This window comes from Pseudochaenichthys georgianus, chromosome 3 (genome assembly GCF_902827115.2).
Source record: "Pseudochaenichthys georgianus chromosome 3, fPseGeo1.2, whole genome shotgun sequence".
Lineage (NCBI taxonomy): Eukaryota > Metazoa > Chordata > Actinopteri > Perciformes > Channichthyidae > Pseudochaenichthys > Pseudochaenichthys georgianus.
The window spans coordinates 32,822,057-32,846,358 of record NC_047505.1 but is presented as its reverse complement, the minus strand read 5'-3'; the positions used below and the strand labels follow the sequence as shown (position 1 = coordinate 32,846,358).

Below are 24,302 nucleotides of genomic sequence, written 5' to 3'. Positions count from 1 at the left end.
CCACCTTCCCGACAGTTTGCAATCAAAGATGCATTTGCCCGACAATGCAAACATCTTGGTGTTCCTTGTTAGAAATCTTTGAAATACAGATTTGGATATGGCCTGTTGAAGCATCTGGGTCTTTGTATGGACAGTGGACTGTACATTTGACTGTTGTTTTAAGGAGGTTTTCTTTGCTTCATATTTATTTATGTATATATATATATATAGAGAGAGAGAGCTCCGTTTTCCAGCCTGAGTCTATTACCATTTATTGTTTTGGTTGTGTGTGATTTAATTATTTTTTTAGAATTAAATGTATTTGTTTTATTTATTATATATTTGAATATTATTTCACATTTCATTTGCTATGTTGAATGTTCAATAAAAAGTTCTGTTTGAAAGGATGTACTTGAATTATTATTATATATCATCATTATGTCAGTGGTCTAAAATTGACAATATTATCGTTTATCGGAATCATTTCCGGGAACATTTATCGTCCAACAAAATTAATTATCGTGTTGATGCTTCGGGTTTAGATATGGAAGATAGCATGGGAAAATTCAAATGTTGAGCCTCCCAGCTCACTTAATAAAGATATTCTTCATGGATAATGACTTTATATAATATTACAACCTGTTTGCAGTGTTTACATAACAGTTACAATAACTGCAGGATTCGTTGTCTGCGATTATAATCTCATTGAGAATACATGTAAACATAATACACTTCTAATTTCGCTAAAAGTGAGAAGGCCAATGTGAGAAATAAGCTCGAACGACTGAGTGAAATCGTGCTCAGGTGCACTTTTTTTTCAGTTATGGGCCATCAATGTAATGAATGTACTTTCCTGGAGCCATCCATACACAGCCGAACAGCTGCTGGGAATCAAAGGCAAGAGCATAAAGGGAGGGGACAACAGTGTACCGCTTCACACACCCTCATGAAAAGTTTGTTGTCACTGAGGAGAGGTTTTCTGATGAAGGAACACCTGCGTAGGGTGGGGCCCAAACCTGCCAAACCCTCACAGTTATGTAGCCTTTGTATTCCAACAACACCACCACAAAGAGACCCGTTTCTTTACAGTATTCTGTACCGGATTGGCAATGGTGAAGTTACCACGGAAAGACTTGTTTAGGCCTCTGATGTTGAGCTGAGCGTGTGAGTGAATAAGGGAGAGAGACACAGAGGGGCGCGCAGACTTACAGTATGTCAGACAACAAGGTCAGCCCATCCCGGGAGAGGTGTTGGCTTTCTAACCGAGTACAGCTACTTGAAACCAAGGTCAATGCTCTGTGGCTGTGAGAGGGACGGGATATGCGGGCCAGGCCGGGAGAGCTCTGCCAGACTGCCACATTGGCCTTTGCATGGGTTTGATGTGTTATGCAAGCTAAATGAGCGCATAACTGTGTGCTGGTATGCGTACATGCCTTTAAATAGATGGAATTTAAATCAGTGGCAGAAAATAAAAAGATCACTGAATACTACACGACTATATAAGGCAGTATTTGTCCCTTTGAGTGTTGAGACTCTTAGCTACAGTCACGTTACAGCCCTGGAAAGACCACTGCAGCATTATCAGTTTCTCTGGTTTTACTATTTATGGGTTTGTGTTTGAGTAACATTTTTATAAGTGTTATTCTATAAACTACTGACTACATTTCTCTGTGTTGGAATTCAACAGAGACTGGAATGGAATGGCTTGGAATGTAGAGATTGAGATTTAAGAAATACATTGTCTGATGAGTGGTCTGCATCATAAATACAAATGGTAAATAATATTAATCTATTTTAGAAAACCATGTTGACCTATCTGCGACAGTACGTGTCTTTGTTTTTGTGATTCCCAGTGAGATCTTAGACCCATTGAAAGCAGGAAAACGTGAGTAGCTGTTTTGCCAAAACATCAACACTTGGATTTTGTGCCGTTGGATGCAGCTGGATGAGGTTATTTGACTAACAAACAAAACTTAACTGTGTAAGAAGGCAGGGCTACTTCAATGTTATCTTATCCTCCCCCACCTTGGACAAGAGCCTAGCAGCTCTAAAATTAGCCGTCACATCTAAACAAAGTCTTTGGTGTAGCAGCTACACTTTGATGGGAACTTGGCCCATGGCTGGCGCACTGAAAGCACACTCAAGCCCATCTCAAAATACAGAGATGAAGCCAAGATAGAATACAAATGCAAATCAGAGACACACAGTCCTTGACTTTTTCCAGCCTTTCCATGATTCAACATTGAAGTCGCTCACTACAACAGTAGAATACACTTTATATGTAGATCACCGATATCATTTGTAGAGTTGGGAAATATATAGTTCAATACTATTATCATAATATAATCCAATTGTGTAAATGTTCTTATCAATATGAGATCATTCCAAGAAAAACTTAATTTAAAATCAAACCAAATGGTGCAAGCATGTAGACGTACAGGTTGTAGGTTAATGACGTACAGATGTAGGTTAATGACGTTTACCAGATAACCAGCATTAACAAATATTTTCTCAGGGATTTGCAAGTAGTTGCCATATTATGATTATGACATTATATTTAATTGATTAGGCTACTAGTTACAAGCACCCACAAATCTAGAGTGAAGATAAATAAAATAATTTGGGTGAGCCACAATGTCAAAAGAAAAGGCTGCATAACAAGTGATGCTAAAAATGTATAAGAATGACAGGATAAGAAAGGAGCAGATATGACTCACCAGGGAGACTGGGACATTAAACAACAAATTACAAGTTTCCAGTAGATAGCCAAATAAGTAGCTAGAAGAATACATGGCAATTCATAGACCACCAACATTGCAAAGCAGCAGCGAGTCTAAATGAGTCTAACCATCAGGTACAGATCCTGTTCGAGCGTGCGTGTATTAACATGCACTTAAGCCTGTGGAAAACAGTGCCTGGGAAGCAGCCATGACCTCCCAGCAAGAGCAGGAAGAAAATAAATCTGGATGAAAGCTAACCAACATCCTGTGCAGAGATATGACTAGATTTTTCTAAATTGGCTTAACCACATTATGTGTATTGATATCTAAATAGCAGGAAGGTGATTAAAATGTATACACATTATTTTATTTTCCTTGTAAACCTTGTCAAAAGGTTTTGTAGCAATACATGGCTTTTGTGACCCATATACAGTTATGCGTTCCTCAACACAGATTGACATTTTCCATCAAACATTCCACTAGCAAAATGTTCATTTCTAGAGAGAAAAATGCAGAAAGAAGCAGATGCTGCTATTTATCTTTTTCACTTTCAAACTGACAAGTTACTTCTACTCACACACAATGCTAACTGGTCTGAACCTCCATTATACAGGTCACACACTGGTCTCCCACTCCCACCCTACTAACAGTGGCAAACTGCCAGGTGGGAAAGTGTGTGTGTGTGTGTGTGTGTGTGTGTGTGTGTGTGTGTGTGTGTGTGTGTGTGTGTTGTCAAACTGCATAAGAAAATGGAACAAAAACACAGAATTTGGGAAGACAACCACACAACCTGCCACCCTAGGGAAATGAGACAGACATGGTGATGTAGAGCCACTGGGCGACTAGTAAGTTATAGTACTGCATTCCGTTGCTTCCTGTCTCCTTGAAACTGTACGACCTACGGCAGACCCCAAATTCCCCAGCCTAAGATGTGAGCTCTCTGCCATTCAGCTCGCTATTAGCGTATTTCTCCGCACTCCATGCCACAGTGGCGTGCCTGTTCCCTGCAAACAGACTCCTTCTATACGGCATCAGTGTGCAGCCTGCCTGTGGGGGAGGACGAGGAGGAGCAGAGGGGAGGAAGAAGGGAAGGCTGGGAAAACAAAGCTTCTATAGTCGTCTCTCCAGCCGGGCCAGGCTGAGCCGCACTAGCGGGGGCTAGTTATGTAATGTGACTGGCAGGACCCACTTCCCTCTTCAGAGCTGCTGCACACAATAATCCCCACTGAGGAACAAGCCCTGCTTTGGAGGAAGAGGAAGAGATAGAAGGGGAGCTGCAAGGGGGAGGGAGCCAGTGGAGAAGGTGTGATTACAGAGATTTCAGCCTTGGTGTAGATACACCAAATCGAAAACACAGACAGCTCCCCTCTCAGCACTGACGGCTGGCTATAGCATAGAGAGAGGACACCACTCTCGCACTAACAGCCTGTGTACAACTAAACTTCCCCACATATGGTTACTCATAAAACTATTGTCCCATTCCTTGGTAGTGCTCTGTTAGTATCGAATCATCTCATCGATGTACTCTTTGAAATATTCGTTATGACGTAGCACCATTCGCACTCTATCAGTTTTACGTTTGTTTGCGACAGAAGCCATCGTGAAAATAGAAAGATAAACTCAAAATGTGACGATTATAAACCGTATGCACTTTTTTTCACTCTCAGATGTATTGGTAATGGATGAGAGAATGGATCAAGAATCAGCTTGAAAACAATAATACAATTTATATCAATCTTATCAATTTCCCTTTGTAGGCCCGACTTCTTAAGTATAGTTTACACATCGCTGCTGAACTACACATTTATAGCATATGTTTATAATAATTCACCATTAAAACCTTGGTTGGCACACTTTCAGGGTAGGTTGGTAACTGGGGGATCAGTAAAGCAGCTGATCAAACAACTATTTTATAGTGTAGTTGCACCTCTTCATCCAGTCATGTTAAGGCCCTGACACACCAGGCCGATTTCGGCTGTTTTCGTAAGTCGGAAGACGAAGCGTGTCCTGTCGCCCAAACTCAATTTGGTGTGTCCCGCACCGTCGACCGTGACAAGCCTTATTTGGACCAAACAATCACTCTGATTGGCTGTTCAGCTAGTGAATCAGTGCATGAGAAGCGAAACGGAAGTGAGGGACGTAAACAAACGATTTAAGAAGGCACACACAGACTGCTATTCATTTTCATCTCATCATGGCAATCTGGAATGACGCAAACGAAGACCTGCTCATCACCTTGATCCAGGAGAGGCCAGCTCTGTACGACATCACAGAGAAAAGGTACTCGAACCGAGTAGTGAAAACCGGACTCTGGCGAGAGATTGAAAGGCAACTTGGTTTCTCGGGTAAGATTATCTTTTTCATCAATTGAGCTCTTCAGCAGATACCGTTGGCTTTTTATTGTTTGCCAGCATACAGTGACGTTAACGTGAAATGTAATTTGTTATTTCAACCTTGTGTTTTGTTGTGATCTTGTTGCTAGCTGTGCAGTTTGGCACTGCATATAGATATGAATTGGACATGCTAACTAGCCACAATGCTTACATCGTTTATGTGTGTGCTTCAGAGAAAGAGCTGAAGAATTGGGATTCTATGCGAACCCAGTACATCCGGTACAGGAGACTTGCCCCTTCGGGTAGTTGTGGAGCACAAAGGACTGGCAGACAGCAGTGGATCCTGACCAGGTTGCAGTTTTTAGAGCCCTACACAAGAAGGAAGGAGAGTACTTCGAACCTCACCATCACGGTGACTATTTTATTTGTTGAGTACAAATAAGTGTTTCTTGCTTCTTTCATTTACAAAAACATTATTTTCATTCATTTGGTGGTTACTAGGGGTGTAACGGTTCACAAACATTTCGGTTCGGTACGTACCTCGGTTTTTAGGTCACGGTTCGGTTCGGTACGTTTTCGGTACAGCAGAAAAAATTATCACAAAACATAACATATTTTTTTTTAATTATTATTAAACTGTGAATAATGTATTCACTCAAATAAATGCAAAATATAATAAAATAAACATTAAGGTGCAGCATTTCGATGAACTGAAATAATCTGTATTTGAACTGTACTGTTCTAGTACTCACAAAACATAAACTATTAGTTTTGGGATTTTAATTATTATTAAACTGAATATTCACTCAAATAAATGCAAAATATAATAAAATAAACATTAAGGTGCAGCATTTCGATGAACTGAAATAATCTGTATTGGAATTTTACTGTACTAGTACTCACAAAACATAAACTATTAGTTTTGGGTTTTTAATTATTATTAAACTATGAATATTCACTCAAATAAATATAAAATATAATAAAATAAACATTAAGGTGCAGCTTTTCGATGAACTGAAATAATCTGTATTTGAACTTTACTGTACTAGTACCTAAGCAGCCAGCTTGACATTATGACTTGCTTGTCATTGTATTTTCATGTTTTTTTAAAGAAAGATGAACTTGTCCACATTGCTTGCCGAAAGGGCAGATCTGCTGGCACTAGCAATGTCTCCTGCTATGGAGAACACCCTCTCGCTAGGGACAGAGGTAGCAGATACAGCCAGGTAGCGCTTTGCTAACATGGCAACATAAGGATATTTGCCGTTTGTAATAGCTTTGGCTCGGTCTGAAGTTTTTGCGAGTGGTGGAGGCTTAAATGCTAGCGGGAGTTGGGTTTGCACTTCAGTCTTTTGGTACCGGTGATATTCACGTTCGGGTGATGCCTTTTCAAATGAGTGTGCAAGTTTGATGTATTGCCAGCCGCGTAACCAATTTTAGTTGAACAATGCCGACCAACAGCTTTGGTTCGGTCCACCTGTCTTTGTCCGTCATCCTTGTACGTAACTGCGAAATCAAAATGTTCCCAAACCGGAGACTTCAATGATGCTGGAGGATTTTCGAGCTCAACTTTATCTGCGTTCGCCATTTCGACAGTTCCTCAAATTACTGACTACATTTGAACGCATCCCTCTGACCACCTCGTCCAATGAAAGGACTTGCTCGCTCTATGACGCGTTGAACACAATGGGAGCAAATTACTCTGAATGCTGCGACGCAGCACCTGCGATTACTTCCAAGAAGTTGTTCACGTTCTCAATTTTTTACGTTTAACGTTATATTCGTTCGGTACACCGAAGGGCCCGTACCGAATAATTTCGGTACGAGTACGTGTACCGTTACACCCCTAGTGGTTACAGTGTTAAATATAACAATAACAGAATCATATATATATTATTCTGTTATAATTATTGATGTGTTCATCACCTTAATGTTGCAGCTGGTAAAGGAGGAGCTAATTGAAATTACATGATATACTGCTGGGTAGCTTATGAAATTCACCATGGGATCAATAACGCTTTTATCTTAACCCATAATAATACATGATAAAATATGTCTTTATATTTTGTAGTGTTCTGAATCTTCTAGAAGTATGTCTTTAGCATCTGAATAGAGCATCACAATGTGTCTACAATGTATCTCTCACACTTGACCACACCCCAAACTAATGGCACACACATTTCAGGGTATTGTTTCGTTATGAATGCTTAGTAAACAGTTTTAAGAAGCCATGGTATTAAATCCAACTAACTGTGAATTTATTAAAAAAAGATTAAGGAACGTCCGGTGGCTGCAGAATCAACCCCCGGTGGCACCAGCAGTGAAACCTCGACCAGCACCACCGAGGAGTCCTTCCACTTTGATGCTGAGCCCTGCACTCCCCTGGCAGAATCCACCATCTGCACCACACCGGCACCGCTCGGAGAGAGGCCAAGCACACTCAGCACTCGAAGGCCTCCGGCGAAGCGCAGGATGATGATACTAAATGAGATACTGTCTACCGCTGTTCATTGTTCAAGATTGAAATGTAAATGTGCAAGCCGTTTTTCTGCCCCTCTATTCACATGTAGCCTTTCATACGTGATGGTTTCTTCATTCTCTAATGCGGCTTTCACACCAGCGCTTTTCAGTTTCTAGCTCCGAGCGGGAGCTTTTCTGGTTCAGCTCCGGTTTCCCTTTTCAGCTCCCGCTCTGTTCACACGGCCCACTGGCGCCCCAGAGCTGCCCCTGCTGCGTCATGACGTCACCGTTTACATCGCTGATTTGCTCCCCAACGGCACCCATCACGGCGCTCACAACAACAACAACAGCGTCGGGTCGATGATCGTGTTGCTTTTAATCACACGAAGCCAGAATAAATTGAATAACGACTTCTCCAACCTTATACTTTGCTCCAGAGTGCCGTGGTTCATTGTTTATTCATGTGCTTCTGCAGCATTTACCGACCGCTGCAGTATTGGCTGCTCTTCCACGGGAGTTTATTCTCCCGTTAGCTCCCGGTTAGCTCACACTGCAGCGGCCGCTCTAAAGTATTCACTGTCCGACTCACACAAGCAGCTGATGCATATCCCCAGTTCCCTTAGCCTAAGTGAATGTGTGTCAGTCTGAATTGACACTGTTTGGTATCACAACGCTGTTATGAAAGTTTCTCTGGTATAAAACGGGTGATGTTAGCATAGCAACCGAAGCTAAGCCGGCGCCGCTGCGGTGTGAACAGGAAAACCCGGCGCTTTTCAGGCTCTAGCTCCGAGCCGGAGCTGAAAAGGCGCTGGTGTGAAAGGGGCATAACTGTTGTGGAGCAGAACTATACAGTTGCAGGATTAGTCTCAAGTACCTCAATATAATTATAGTATGTCTGCACTTTGTGCTCATTTCATCATTCATTCATGTATTTTATATTCTACTAAAACTGAATCAAATCATAAACAAGGTGGCCTGTTGGGATTAATATATATATACAGTTGCAAGAAAAAGTATGTGAACCCTTTGGATTCTCCACACATAGCGTTGTGTGTTCCTTCCAAACAACTCAGCTTTGGTTTCATCTGTCCACAGAATATGTTGCCAGTAGTGCTGTGGAACATCCAGGTGCTCTTTTGCAAACTTCAAACGTGCAGCAATGTTTTTTCTGGACAGCAGTGGCTTCCTCCGTGGTGTCCTCCCATGAACTCCATTCTTGTTCAGTGTTTTACATATCGTAGATTCGTCAACAGAGATGTTAGCATGTGCCAGAGAGTTCTTTAAGTCTCTAGCTGACACTCTAGGATTCTTCTTCACCTCATTGAGCATTCTGCGCTGTGCTCTTGCAGTCATCTTCACAGGACGGCCACTCCTAGGGAGAGTAGCAACAGTGCTGAACTTTCTCCATTTATAGACAACTTGTCTTACCGTGGACTGATGAACATCAAGGCTTTTAGAGATACTTTTGTAACCCTTTCCAGCTTTATGCAAGTCAACAATTCTTAATCGTAGGTCTTCTGAGAGCTCTTTTGTGCGAGGCATGGTTCACATCTGGCAATGCTTCTTAAGAATAGCAAATTCAAAACGGGTGTGTATTTTTTATAGGGCAGGGCCTTAACCAACACCTCCAATCTCATCTCATTGATTGGACTCCAGGTTGGCTGACTCCTGACTCCAATTAGCTCTTGAAGAAGTCTTTAGCCTAGGGGTCCACACCCTGCACTGTGAATGTTTACATGGTGTGTTCAATAAAAACATGAAAACATATAATTGTTTGTGTGGTATTAGTTTAAGCAGACTGTGTTTGTCTATTGTTGTGACTTAGATGAAGATCAGAACACATGTTATGACCAACTTATGCAGAAATCCAGGTAATTCCAAAGGGTTCACATACTTTTTCTTGCAACTGTATATATATATATCTGCATTATTTGATCCCACTTTATGCTTTGCTCTTGCTACTTGTTTTACACTGATTGTACATCTTATTTCTTACTGATGTAAAGCACTTTGAACTGCAATCCCCTGTATGAAAGGTGCTATACAAATAAAGTTATTATTATTCAGGTGGATGTTTCTCTGTTCATTCTCCCATTATCCTCCTCAATCTGCCTAGAAGTATTTTAATGTTGTAGTTGTTACTATAACCAATACTAATGCTAGGGCTGCAACTGACAGTTATGTAGGCACATTGTTATTGTTTCTTATCGCCGTGTGATTATAAGAACACAAATAGCAGGATAGGCAATGCAAAACTTTATTTCGCCCCTTCATACACGCATAACACAACATTAGAATGAGCTTTTATCAACGCCTACATGATGATAACCTGTCAACATGACATTAATACAGAGCGGACAGAACCCAAATCTAGCTCCAATGCCGCACGAAACATGTTTTCGATGGACGAGAGTTAAAATGGAACGCACACGCTATTTGTTGTTTGTTTATATCACGGTCTGTTCTTCTTCTGTCTTCCGGTTGTTGCCTCTTTTGAATGACAAATACACACTACCGCCGCCTGCTGGTAAGGAGAGTTATTGCCACTCACGCACTGAAGTCTTTGCGTTGTGTTCCCGTGCGACACATGGCCAAAACGCAGGAGAACACGGCGACGCAACAGCCGGTGTCGGCGTTAGCGAGTCCTCTGGTGACTGCTTGGTGTGTCAGGGCCTTTATAGAACCGTAATGCATATTATGCAACCACTTCTGGTCTACAATCTTGTTCAAACATTCCTGCAGCAGAGCACTGAGGAATGTGAGTATGAAAAGGCTTCTAGTCACCACTAATGTAAACTACATTACTACATTACAGTAGGGGTGGGCGATATTGAAAAATATAATATCACAATATTTTTCAAGCAGTATCACGATAGACGATATTTATCACGATATTTTTTCATGTCGGTTATTATGGTTATTTTTCAAGTTACTTAACAGTACAACCACCTACAAGGTAACAAAAACTAAAATAAAAAGGAGTAACAGACCAAAATACCATTTCAAGCTGGTTTTAATTCTGCAATGAATCCCTGAATGAACAGGAATGTTGATATGGCTTCCCAGTGTTCAAGTAGGTAGGCCTACACCCTACAACAAACGTTAACACTGGTTTCTTCACCAAGTAAAGTGCACTCTCTTGCTAAATAAAATAAAAATATTCAAGGCACAGTTTCTCAGTATAAAAATTCACTTTCTGTTTCAGGTAGCACTAGCAGTGATGTAACATCAATAAACATGAAAAGGAGAGTAAAACATAACTAAGTAAAACATAAAACATCAATGAGGAAAAGTCAGCGCCAAACAATTAAAATGTAAACTTTAGACTTGAAGTGCAATCAAAGACTTTAGCATAACTGAACATCTGTTTCAAAAGGGAAAAACAATATAAATACCTTATTGATAAAATAAAATATAAGCAGAATAACAGAATAAACCAAGACAATAAATGAAGTGCAATACTGTCTGAATCCTGACTAGACAGCTTGGTTTTTACTAACCGTTATCAGTATTTAGTTACTTCGGCATCATTTTGAAACGTGTATTACAATTAAATCACGGTAAAATAGGTTAATTTTTCTCGTAGTTGGTTTCCACCATTCTATGACTGAGTGACTCTCTGTATCACGATAGATAGGATATCTCTGAAAAGGCATATCGTGGAGACCTAATATCGTCTCAACGATATATATCGTCAGATCGCCCACCCCTACATTACAGTGTCTCTACATTCACCCAAACCCACATGAAACGTAGATAGGGAGCAGGCAGACAAATATGAGGCGCGAGTTTGATGAGGCTGAGAGGAAGTAGCACCGAGACAGGCACAGAGTGAAAGAGAAACACAGGGGAAGAGGGAACGAATGATCACCAGGCACCTCAGCTCTGCGAACCATGGAGAGCAGGTGGAGGATTTAAAGCAGTTAAAAATAAAAGTCTGATTCTGATTTACTTAGCTGCCTGCCTGGAAACCATGTGACTGGCATCACATGAGGAGAGGGCGGTGGAGAGTAGCAGAGGGTGTGTGTGTGTGTAACCACCACACACACACACACACACACACACACACACACACACACACACACACACACACACACACACACACACACACACACACACACACACACACACACACACACACACACACACACACACACACACACACACACACACACACACACACACACACACACACACACACACACACACACACACACACACACACACACACACACACACACACACACACACCACACACACACACCACACACACACACACACACACACACACACACACACAATTATAAGCTTTGTGATCAGTTTCCTTGGCTTCCACCGACAGTAAGCAGATATAGGCAGCTCGGAGAGGTAAACAGACGCAGCTCTTTCTGGTGCACAGCCACAGGCACACAGACGAGAGGGGGGGGGGGGAGTCAGAGACAGAGGGAGAAGGATTCATTTTTGCAGAAGATGAAGGGAATGAGTGTTTCACTATCTGAAGTGTTTCAGATATTGCAAAGGGCTCAATATAAATATATATTGCGCATTCTGTAGAGCCCTTTATGTAAAATTAGTACTTATATGTAGTGAAGTCACAACTAAATAATTAAATCAAATCAAATCTTGACTTTGAGAATCTAAATCTATTCGAATAAGGCGATAATTGCTAGAGATGTCCCGATCCGATCACGTGATCGGGGATCGGAGCCGATCACGTGATTTTCAAAAGATCGGGGATCGGGAGAAAAAAATCGGGGATCGGGATTTTTTTTTTTATAATTTTTTTTTTTTAATTTAATGTTACAAAACAAAAATTACCATGTTCACGTCTTAAAGTCATCCTGAGGACTTAGTTTTGGTTTAAAATTACACAACATCATGTATGTGTTGCTTTCTTTGGGCTTGTTTTCATAGACCTGGTTGCTTATTTCTCTGAAATCTGGCAACAGAGTGGGCGCAGTGTCTAATAGTAGCAGTAAGCTAACGAGAGGCTACGTTCAGCTGGTGACTCGGGAGTCGGGACAGAGAAAATGTCAGGAGTTTGGAAGTATTATAAAATTGAAAGCGAAGGCAGTGAAACAGCCAGATGCAATGTTTGCAAGGCGGAGGTTCCGCGTGGTGGAAAGAACAGAGCTACGTTCAACACGACCAATCTAATACGCTACCTGAGAAACAAACACCAACAACAACACGGCGAGTACACAGCGGCCACTCAGGTAACGGCACTGAAACAACCGACACTTTCAGAGACTTTTAAAAGGAAAGAGAAACTGCCCCAGAACAGTGAAAAGGCCAAACAAATAACTAGATAGCTGAATTCATCGCATTGGATGACCAGCCGTTATCTGTTACCTTTTTTTCTTTCTTAATGCATTGCATAAAGATCGGATCGGGAAAAATCGGTATCGGCAAATTGTCAAAATCAAATGATCGGAATCGGATCGGGAGTAAAAAAAGGTGATCGGGACATCCCTAATAATTGCAGATATACTGCCCTAAAACAGTGACCACATTTTATTTCCAAAATGAGGCTTAAATAATGTGCTGCTTCTTCCAATAGTGTGAGGGGCATCGGAGGTTCAGGCACTAAACACAAGGTTGCTCATTCTTTGTAACGATTTGTATTCTATGGTTTTCTTATTCCAAGAAAAAAAACTAGTTGATCCCTGTCGCTTGTGTTTGCAATGTTTTTGTGGATCGTAATTTTGCAATACGTCTGCCTAAATGGAAAGAATATGTTTTTTTCTTTAGGACTGATGTGCCTCTGCAGTGAATTCAATCCATGATTGCACCCTTATGTAATAGCTAGTGTGTTTGTTGTCTGAAAAATTAAATAGCTATGTCCTTCATAAAGGTGTGGCTTGTATACAACGCAAGTAGTCTGATGTTGAACTGTGACATTAAGATAAAAGTGGTTGCACTTATAATCTAGGATCTTACATAATCAGGACTTTTGGCTACAGTCACATTGACCCAAAGAAGAGGTTTTGTGCGTGTGCAATGCATGTGTGAGAGAGAGAGGGGGTAATGGAGGGCTTTTGTTTGACACATGCTAGTTCTGCACTACAGAGTCTGTGACCTACTTTTCACACACACACACACACACACACACACACACACACACACACACACACACACACACACACACACACACACACACACACACACACACACACACACACACACACACACACACACACACACACACACACACACACACACACACTCACACACACACACACACACACACACACACACACACACACACACACACACACACACACACACACACACACACACACACACACACACACACACACACACACACACACACACACACACACACACACACACACACACACACACACACGAAAGCAGAGGTTATGCATGCACTAAGCCCCATTCTTAATAAACGCATTCCAGTGGATAAAGCTCATGTGCATCCAGCCTGCCTGTTGGTACAAGCATGACTGACAATAAAGGGTAGTGGTAGTACCTGATGCTTGTATGTAAGCACATATGAATACAAGCACAGACAGACTTCTTCTTAAAAAAAAAACCCTGCACTGGTTGCTTGGTTAAACAAGAGGTACTTAATGTCACGTTACTATCATGATGTCATTTACAAGCTAAAGAAACTGCAAACATGCGAGACAAACCACATGTTCTCACGTGTCCCATCGCTGACACAAACATAAACTCCATTAAACAAAGAGTTACAACTTAAGAGGAGCCAATTCACCATATATTGTAAAGTGATGCATGTTCCAAAATGTAAACAGATAATAAAAAGATGCAATCGTGACGTTTGTTCACCAGTGAAGAGTACCTTCACACAAACATCATACTGTACTGCATATGTATTATAATGCCAGCACAAATCATCCATTTAAAAAACAAGGGCTTCTCTAAGCACTTTACTAATGAAAGCTGCTATAACAACCGAGCATCAGACAGGTGGTTAGAATTTTTTTAAAGACGGGATTCGTCAACATACCGATTCCATGGCTGTGGGAGAATGTCAGTGGGCTAGATCCAACTAGAAAACACCTGCCGTCTGAGTCCACAGAATCCTGAAAAACAAGATGAAAACGAGACAAAGCATTAATTACTGGCACAACACAAGCAGTTTCACATTCCTTACAACGGGCGGGTATTGGGGAGGATGCAGAGGGTCATGTTTCTCTTCCCAGGATCTGTACAGCCATAGTTCTCTGCCAAGTGGAGAAAGGCCTATGGAAGAACAGTGTACAGGGGCACTAACATGCATTTGGTCCCTTTTTGTTTTTGACCCGACATTAAAGGTGGGGTAGGTAATTTTGGAGGAACCAGCTCGAGTGCGCTAGAATTTGAAAATACACAGCCGGAAGAAATCTGCCACTTCCTTACAGAGCCCCTCCTCCAACACACACGAACGCGCACATGACCAATGAGGGCACGAGATAAGTCTGTGCACAGATGGAAGGCTGACAGGCAGGTAGGCCATCCAGTTACTTTAGCCGGGCCGGCTCAGATGATTGGTCGTGCTTTTTACAGTACTACGGCTTCCACAGATGAGACATTTTTATGTATTTATTCTCAAAGCATTTAATTTATTCATTGCTATCGGGATGTTAAGAGCATTCCATGGAATATAACAAAAAGTGTTTCTGAAATAAATTACATTACACTTTTAAGCACAACAAATATGGTCTTTATATTTGTTATAAACCAGCTCTGTCATTGTGCTTTAATGTGGTTATGATCACAAACCTATATTTGTTCTGAACTGTATGCACTGATCTCTAAGATTCAAGTATAGACAGATTTTCAGTTTATATATAAATTAGGGCTGTCAGTCGATTAAAATATTTAATCGCGATTAATCGCATGATTGTCCATAGTTAATTGCGATTAATCGCAAATTAATCGCACATTTTTGATCTGTTCTAAATGTTCCTTAGAGGAATATTTTTCAAGTTTTGAATACTCTTATCAACATATGAGTGGACAAATATGCTTTATGCTAATGTTTATTATCATTTGAACAATGACAAATATTCTCATGAATATTAAACACAACAACCTGGAACCTCTCTCATACAATACAAAGTGTGTGTGTGTGTGTGTGTGTGTGTGTGTGTGTGTGTGTGTGTGTGTGTGTGTGTGTGTGTGTGTGTGTGTGTGTGTGTGTGTGTGTGTGTGTGTGTGTGTGTGTGATCGTTGGAGCTATGTGCAACTCAAGGCATATGCTCGAACGGGAGCTGCCTGGACGCTGCGATCATGTTGCGCGCATTAACACTAGCTGAGTGTGCTGACTTCTCCTACAATGTCCCACTGTCTGGCTTCCTGCATCAAGTCAAGTCCTCGGCGCAGTTGTGGCGAAATGTCGCTCCTCTGTTTTCATTTAAACAGCTCCTTATATCCGTTAGCGCAGCTAGCTAGCACCAGATGCTAACAACAACAATGCACGTAAGGTCTCTCTCTCGCTCACTCGGGCCACACAAACACACACCCTCCCGGTCCTCCCAATAGCCAATCGGTGCCTGCCGGTGAGCGTGGAAGTGTGGTCTGCCACAAGCGGGCAGCAGGAGCGGGGCTTTCAGCATCAGCTTGTAGACGGTATTTTAAACTCGATGCGCTCTGAAACTACGGGGCGGCCGAGGAAAAAAAATACACATGCGTTAATCGCGTTAAAATAATTAGTGGCGTTAATTTTTTTTTGCGTTAACGCGTTATTAACGCGTTAACTTGACAGCCCTAATATAAATATATACACATGGGCTGTTTCTTGGCTTAAGATGTAACCGCAGATAACCCCTGATAGCACTGAAAAAAAATCCCAAACAGTTTTTGTGTGACAGAGCATAGAAGAACATAACAAATGGTTCCAGCTGTACATTCACCAAATATGTTTAACACTATTTGTTATCAAACCCTATTAAACAGTCTTTACTTTGGGCTGCATGGAAAAACATTAATTAAGCAAGCCGATTGGTTTTGCTAATACAAATGCTCAAATATGACAGTAAAATTAAAACATCTGGGCCATTTGTGTAGGCAATTTGAATGTTCATTATTTTCACGTCGCACCGCCACAATAGTTACCAAGTCACATTAGTTACCAAGTCACAATAGTTACCAAGTCACATTACTTTTATTATTATTTTTTCTTACTCTATGTCTCAATGGACTTTTTCCAAACTAATATACACTCAAATACCCACATTTAGGATGCTATTGATAGAGGGTACATATTTGAAAAGTATGCTCTTTTATCACTCTCAATTGTATGAAAAACTATTTGTGAGAGTGTAAGTTGCGAGAGGGTACGTTTCTGGTTAAGGACTGTCGAAGTAGCAGATAGGGCACTGAATACTCCTAAGGTCAAATAACTGATTGAGTTACAAAGCAAGGTTACTGATTATGTAACACTGCGCCCTTGTTGTATACAAGGAGACAATGCAGCAACAAATCCCTGAGTGTATTGAGCTTTTTGTGCCCTGTGTATATTTCCATATCTGGTCTGTAATAAGAAGCCAAATAAAAGCAATGTAATGTAATGCAACAACTACATTTGATGTGCCAAAGCCCTGTGTCCAGTCCCTCTCATGGTCCTAACCTCTCTGGCTGGCTGCCCTTCCCCCAGTTCAACTATGAGGACAAGGGTTTATCAGGATTTAGGAGGCAGGACACAAGGGGGTATTTAACAGAGGCCCAGTGTCGGGCTAAACTGATAACATTCCACTGATTCTGGGTTTCCCCCATTATTTGAAGCCATATTTGTTCCATCCATTGGGTTTTAAAGCATCACAATGGGAGTAAGGAGCAACATTCAGTAGAAACTAGCCATAAGCTAAACACCATTTAACAAGACATACTTACAAGAGCCTGGGAAATGCATTTTACACCAACATCTACATTTAGATGAAGGTTTACATCCTTACTTATTATTACCAAGTGGTAATTGATATCTCTGCTACAGGATAAAATCAAATAGGAACTGTGTGGAGGGTTTTACGGGATAGAGCACTAAGGCTGATAGTACATGCAGGGTGGCAGGTGGGTACGTGGGACAGGGTTAAGGCCAGGCCTCACTGGGATGGAAAGTGGAAAGGAGGATGATGGTTAGATGTATATTTGTCTTTGCTCTGAAGTGGAACCCGTGGGGCTTTCCCAGCGGGAAGCACGGGATTGACGGATTGTAATAATCCAGCCAGGAAGCAGAACACTTCCCTCCCAACAGAGTTTTGGATACAGAATACAGACAATCCCCCTTGATGATCACGTACAGATACGCTAGGAGACACAATTCCAACCAAGGATTATAAACTATGAAGAGCACAGCTACAGCAAGATGTATCATACTGGAAGCAAATCTAGAAACTCTTTGCAAGTCTTTAATTCTGGCCGAAACCATTCCCAAGCATTAAGACAATCTAGCAGGCAAACCATAGATAAGGAAAAATGACAGCATTTGCGTAAAATGAGAATTTCTACAGATGACTTATTCAAGAAGCCTCTGAAGATGTGACAAGGTTGGAAGGTAAACTTTGATATATTTAGTTTAAAAAAGGATAAAGAAGTCATCAGAAGCTGTGTTTTTTCATTGAATTTACAAAACCTAACAGGGCAATAAACAAGACACTTCAGAAAACACTCACATTGAGCCCATTCCTCAGCCCCAATGAACCCAGATGCAATGGATAATCTTACGGCCCGTCCACACAGCGGCGTGTGTTGAAGCTTGCAGGTGGGCGTGTCTGAAACTCGACCAACAACCAATCACATGAATCTCCTGTCCCGGACACAAGGGCACGCGGTTTGATTGGCTAGAGCTTGTACTGGCATATGATTTGATTGGCTGATGCTTCCGTCGAAGCTTCAAAAGTTGAAAATTGCTCAACTTTTGCAGCGAGCAAAGCTCCCACAATGCAGTTCGGCAAATTGTGACGTCACCCCATTCAAAGTGAATGGACAGAAGCGTTGAAGCTTCAACGCACGCCGCTGTGTGGACGGGACGTTACTGACAGCCAAGGAGAAGAGATAAACACTGGGTGCTGGTTGAAACGAGATTTTATGCATGTAAACGGTCTGCAGAGTCAAAACCCTCAAAGTACACCCTGTAGCGAGTACAACTCTAACACAGAAAATACCTCCCCAAAACGCCTCGTTGGTGAAACGTCATTGTCCATTGTTTACTTCCTGGGTGCTGTGTCGTAGAAGCACCCAGTAGCTACGCTATGGCCGCACCCTCTGCCAGCCTAGCATATATACTGGTGGAATCTCAGGTTCAGTTCAAAACTGTATCCAGTCATGCCACATGCGGCTTTCACACCAGCGCTTTTCAGTTTCTAGCTCCGAGCGGGAGCTTTTTTGGTTCAGCTCCGGTTTCCCTTTTCAGCTCCCGCTCTGTGCACACCGCCCACTGGCGCCCCAGAGCTGCGTCATGACGTCACCGTTTACATCGCTGATTTGCCCCCCAACGGCAGCTCACAACAACAACAACAACAACTGCGTCGGGTCGATGATCGTGTTGCTTTTAATCACACAAAGCCAGAATAAATTGAATAACGACTTCTCCAACCTTATACTTTGCTCCAGAGTGCCGTGGTTCATTGTTTATTAATGTGTTTCTGCAGCATTTACCGACCGCTGCAGTGCTGCTCTTCCACGGGAGTTTATTCTCCCGTTAGCTCCCGGTTAGCTCACACTGCAGCGGCCGCTCTAAAGTATTCACTGTCCGACTCACACAAGCAGCTGATGCATATCCCCAGTTCCCTTAGCCTAAGTGAATGTGTGTCAGTCTGAATTGACACTGTTTGGTATCACAACACTGTTATGAAAGTTTCTCTGGTATAAAACGGGTGATGTTAGCATAGCAACCGAAGCTAAACTGACTACTTGCATCCGATAGCTGCAATAATACAAAACAACACGTCTGCCTCTCTCCACAATGATCGATAACAGTGAACGGATGGTCAAAGTAAGGCGCAAATAAACAGAATCACACGAAGCCTGGTTAGTGTTGCCTGACTTTATAAAGTGTGTTTATAGGCACTACTGCTTGTAGGCAGGCATAACAGTCGACCCATGGGAGGTGGGTTTAGTTTCCTGCACGCCTCGACGTAAGAGAGACGTAAGCGACGTCACCTCTTAGCTCCAAAGCTCTTGCCTCTTGACCGACAATTTTTTGGAGCTGGAAATGAAGCGGATTCCGGAGCTAAGAGCCGGCGCAGCTCCGGTGTGAACTGGAAAACCCGGCGCTTTTCAGGCTCTAGCTCCGAGTCGGAGCTGAAAAGGCGCTGGTGTGAAAGGGGCAAAAGAGGGTCTGTTTCCTGTCTTGTGAGGGGAAATGTTCAATGCATGCTTTACCGAGGGCAGAACCACGACGAAGTCAGTGGTTGACATATTTAACACTGTTCCTTCAGATGTTCGAGCCGGTATCTTACTGTGTGCGCGGCATTTCACGGAGCATAGCTTCACAAAACATGGAGAATGTCTGGATTCACACACAACATATTCATAGACAGTATACTCGGGGTGATTTACCGTACGGTCAGTCGCGAAACGTAATTACATTATAGCTGGCGTTCCTAGCATGTATGCTACCGAGCTAAACAACGGAGCTAGACATGAGTTTGCTTGGGAATTTTTTTTTTGTATGCCAGCTACAATGAATGTAGCAGACTACCCGTATAGGATTGCAATTGTAAACATGTTTTTGATCGCCTAATATGAACCACTATCTGTTGTTCATAGTATAGCATATTACACTGAACAACTAGCAAACGTAGGTTAGCATTGTAATCAAGCTGGCAAGCTGACGAATATAAAACAACTACGTTTCAATAATATGTTGTGATTTGCACTTAATTTCGTTAGGAATGTCTCCCAGAAAGTGTTGCTTTTAGGAAATTGATGGCCCGTCTCACTTTCGGGATCGGACTCTGGTTCAAACATATACGGCTGTACTGACGACATTTTTTTTTTAAACAGACGCTCTGCTCACAGCCGAAAAAGCACTGTGTTAGACATGGGCGGAGCCTCTCTGGTGGTTGACTAATCAGAACAGAGGGGCCGAGCTGCAACGAGCCGTTTAGTGGAGAAAGTGAATACTGCTGAATACTAGGGGTGTAACGGTTCACAAACATTTCGGTTCGGTACGTACCTCGGTTTTTAGGTCACGGTTGGGTTCGGTACGTTTTCGGTACAGCAGAAAAAATTATCACAAAACATAACATATTTTTTGTTTTTCTTAATTCTTATTAAACTGTGAATAATGTATTCACTCAAATAAATACAAAATATAATAAAATAAACATTAAGGTGCAGCATTTCGATGAACTGAAATAATCTGTATTTGAACTTTACTGTACTAGTACTCACAAAACAAACTATTAGTTTTGGGTTTTTAATTATTATTAAACTGTGAATATTCACTCAAATAAATACAAAATATAATAAAATAAACATCAAGTTGCAGCTTTTCCATGAACTGAAATAATCTGTATTTTAACTTTACTGTACTAGTACCTAAGCAGCCAGCTTGACATTATGACTTGCTTGTCATTGTATTTTCATGCTTTTTTTAAAGAAAAATGAACTTTTCCACATTGCTTGCCGAAAGGGCAGATCTGCTGGCACTAGCAATGTCTCCTGCTATGGAGAACACCCTCTCGCTAGGGACAGAGGTAGCAGATACAGCCAGGTAGCGCTTTGCTAACATGGCAACATAAGGATATTTGGCGTTTGTAATAGCTTTGGCTCGGTCTGAAGTTTTTGCGAGTGGTGGAGGCTTAAATGCTGTCTTTTTTCTTTTGGTACCAGTGATATTCACGTTCGGGTGATGCCTTTTAAATGTGTGCAAGTTTGATGTATTGCCTGCCGCGTAACCAATGTTAGTTGAACAATGCTGACAGACAGCTTTGGTTCGGTCCACCTGTCTTTGTCCGTCATCCTTGTACGTAACTGCGAAACCAAAATGTTCCCAAACCGGAGACTTCAATGATGCTGGAGGATTTTCGTGTTCTGCGTTCGCCATTTCGACAGTTCCTCAAATTACTGACTACATTTGAACGCATCCTTCTGACCAGCTCTCATAGTATGCCTCTCGTCCAATGAACTGACTTGCTCGCTCTATGACACGTTGAACCCAATGTGAGTAAATTACTCTGAATGCTGCGACGCAGCACCTGAGATTACTTCCAAGAAGTTGTTCTCAATTTTTTACGGTTAACGTTATATTCGGTTCGGTACACACGTCTACCGAACCGAAGGGCACGGGTACGTATACCGTTACACCCCTACTGAATACACATACTTTACAGAGATGCTGTATGCGAAACCAATGTGAGTTTGGAAAATTGCACAGTATTTTTCTGTTTTAGTATACCTCAACAATGGAATTATGATCAGTGGAAATGGCCACGACATGTGTCCTTTAATTGCGGGGCTGGCCTTTAACGCAACTTTATGAAACCGACAAAACAACACATGAACTTACTGCAAAGGTGAGAAAGAAGTGAAGGGTTTGAATGTCTTCATCAAACTTTTTGTTTAATTAATTAACATTTACTGCCACCAATACTGTGTTTAAAACAAACAATGCCTTCCATTATTACAGCCATAACTAAAAATGTGTGCCTCCCATGTGTGGTTCTACCATGACAACAGATCATACAAACCACATATTTGCCCAAGTAAGTGGTCCTATTTATTCAAATGATAAAGAACTCATTGACAAAGTTCCAGTTTAGCTCCTTCCATCAGTTTAAAAGTTAGTAAAGTGAACTGTGTTGAAGAAGACATTTCCAACCAACCCAACATGTTGACAGGCTGGAGTTGTTGCACACTGGGTGGCAACGGAAGGCTCCTTATTAATGGTTGCTTCCTGGCTAATTAGCTTTAACTAAGCAGGAAAGAATCAGAGGGCGACACATCTGGCACACGCACAAACATTTCTACAGGATTAATTTACACAAAACAGAAATTAAATCCTCAATCAGATTAGTCACAAAGATAAAATAATACTAATGTTTTCAACACATTAAGCCATGTCATATTTATGCACACAACAGTGGCGGTGGTGAAGGTCAGAGGAGAAAGGTCAAACTCCTACCTAAAGTTTGGCTTTATTCAACCTGGCTTGGTAAAAAAGTGCTGCCTCCACACTGGTTGGCGCTGAGGCCAAACACTCAGCATTATCATGCATAATTACTCCACATTTCTAGTTCTGCATCACCATGACAACATGCCTGCATATTCAATTTTTCTACATGTTCACTGGACAAGCCCCTGTTATCTAACAACTGAAATATCAGCAGTACGTTTAAGAGCACTTAACTGAGCTTAAAACAATATACCAGAGAGAGACTGCTGGTCCCATGTGCATGACCAGTGGTGACATATGACCTTGGTGTGTGTGTGTGTGTGTGTGTGTGTGTGTGTGTGTGTGTGTGTGTGTGTGTGTGTGTGTGTGTGTGTGTGTGTGTGTGTGTGTGTGTGTGTGTGTGTGTGTGTGTGTGTGTGTGTGTGTGTGTGTGTGTGTGTGTTAAAGAGGGAGACCCCCACTGGGTACTGTGGGATTAAGGAGGAGTCAGGGGCTCTAATGCTGGCTCCAGGACATCTTTTGTCCTGCTTCGCTGTCATTTGGCATCTGATTACAACAAACTGGTATCACTGCTGCTTCTATATTGGAAATATGGACCAAATAACACAGAACACACCAGTGTGCTCCCACAGGGCTACAGAGCACCTCTCCAGTCAGCCCTGTGTCTGGCTGCCCTATCAAAGAACAAATCAGAGCCAGCTGAAAGGTGACCTGCAGCAACAGCGCTGACCTCTGTCTGATTTCATAAAGCTTGTCACAGGCCTCATACACATCATGCGGGGAGATTAATTCACGCTCCCACTGCAGTGTTTGCAGCACAGTAGATCCTCTCCAACAAAATCACAGGCTGGCTAAATGTTGTGGAGTTCAGATGCAGGACACAGTAAGTACAGGATAAGAAAAGGTTGGCACAGAATCTGAGCAAGAAAAGACAGAAAAAACATGTAGCGCTGTTTTGGATTGATGAAATAAATCATGTTTATTTGGCTAGACTTCAGTAATATTACATGAGCTTAAAGCTGTGTCGTTTGCTGTCCGATCAATAGCAATGTGTTAAAGCAAGTAAGGTCATATCGAGAGAAATTAGTCTAGTGTGTGTTTGAAAAAGCTTTAGCTGTGTGAAATAAATGCAGCCCCCTTATGGATTTGAATAGGGACACAGTGAGGGAGCCAATACAGCGGTTGCAGCAGGGAAACACAGGGACATCCTAAATAAAAACATAACTCAACTTTAGGTAGAACTTCATCAGACGTGACTCGCCAAGTGCTGCCCTGGCCAATCAAATATATGCAGGGGCAGATTACTTTGTAACATTAACTTTTAATACTACCGTTTTCATTCGTTTGTGACGCTACATAAAATGATTGCAGCAGTGAATATTCCTGATCAGTAAAATCCTTCCTCGTAATATTTGTATCAATTGCAGTGAACAACTCTTTGGCTCTCCGATACAAACTGGTTCCTACCAGTTTCTGAAACAACACCCTGCCATCGACATTAGCGCCTTACATTATTGTAACGCAGGTCTGTTTTCAGTCTAATTGGTCACTAGGTCCGTACAAAGACCAGTGAGCATTGAAATGTGATTTTGTATTTTACTGAATAAAAGAAAACAGAATAATAACAGTGTTTTTCTTCCATAGGCAACATAGCAACGCCTGTCATTCATCCTACTGTGTTAGCCTGATAAAGGGTATATAGTATGCGGTCTGTCACTG

The 24,302-nt window shown here is 41.8% G+C and overlaps 1 protein-coding gene across 1 annotated transcript in view; it reads right to left on the bottom strand.

Moving 5' to 3' along the window:
* Positions 1–24,302, bottom strand: part of ankrd11 (ankyrin repeat domain 11) — a 129,095-nt gene that overhangs the window by 69,577 nt on the left and 35,216 nt on the right. Inside the window, exon 2 of the mRNA XM_071206743.1 lies at positions 14,490–14,565. The gene's annotated coding sequence lies outside the window, so the exon portion shown is untranslated. The remainder of the gene's footprint in view (positions 1–14,489; positions 14,566–24,302) is intronic.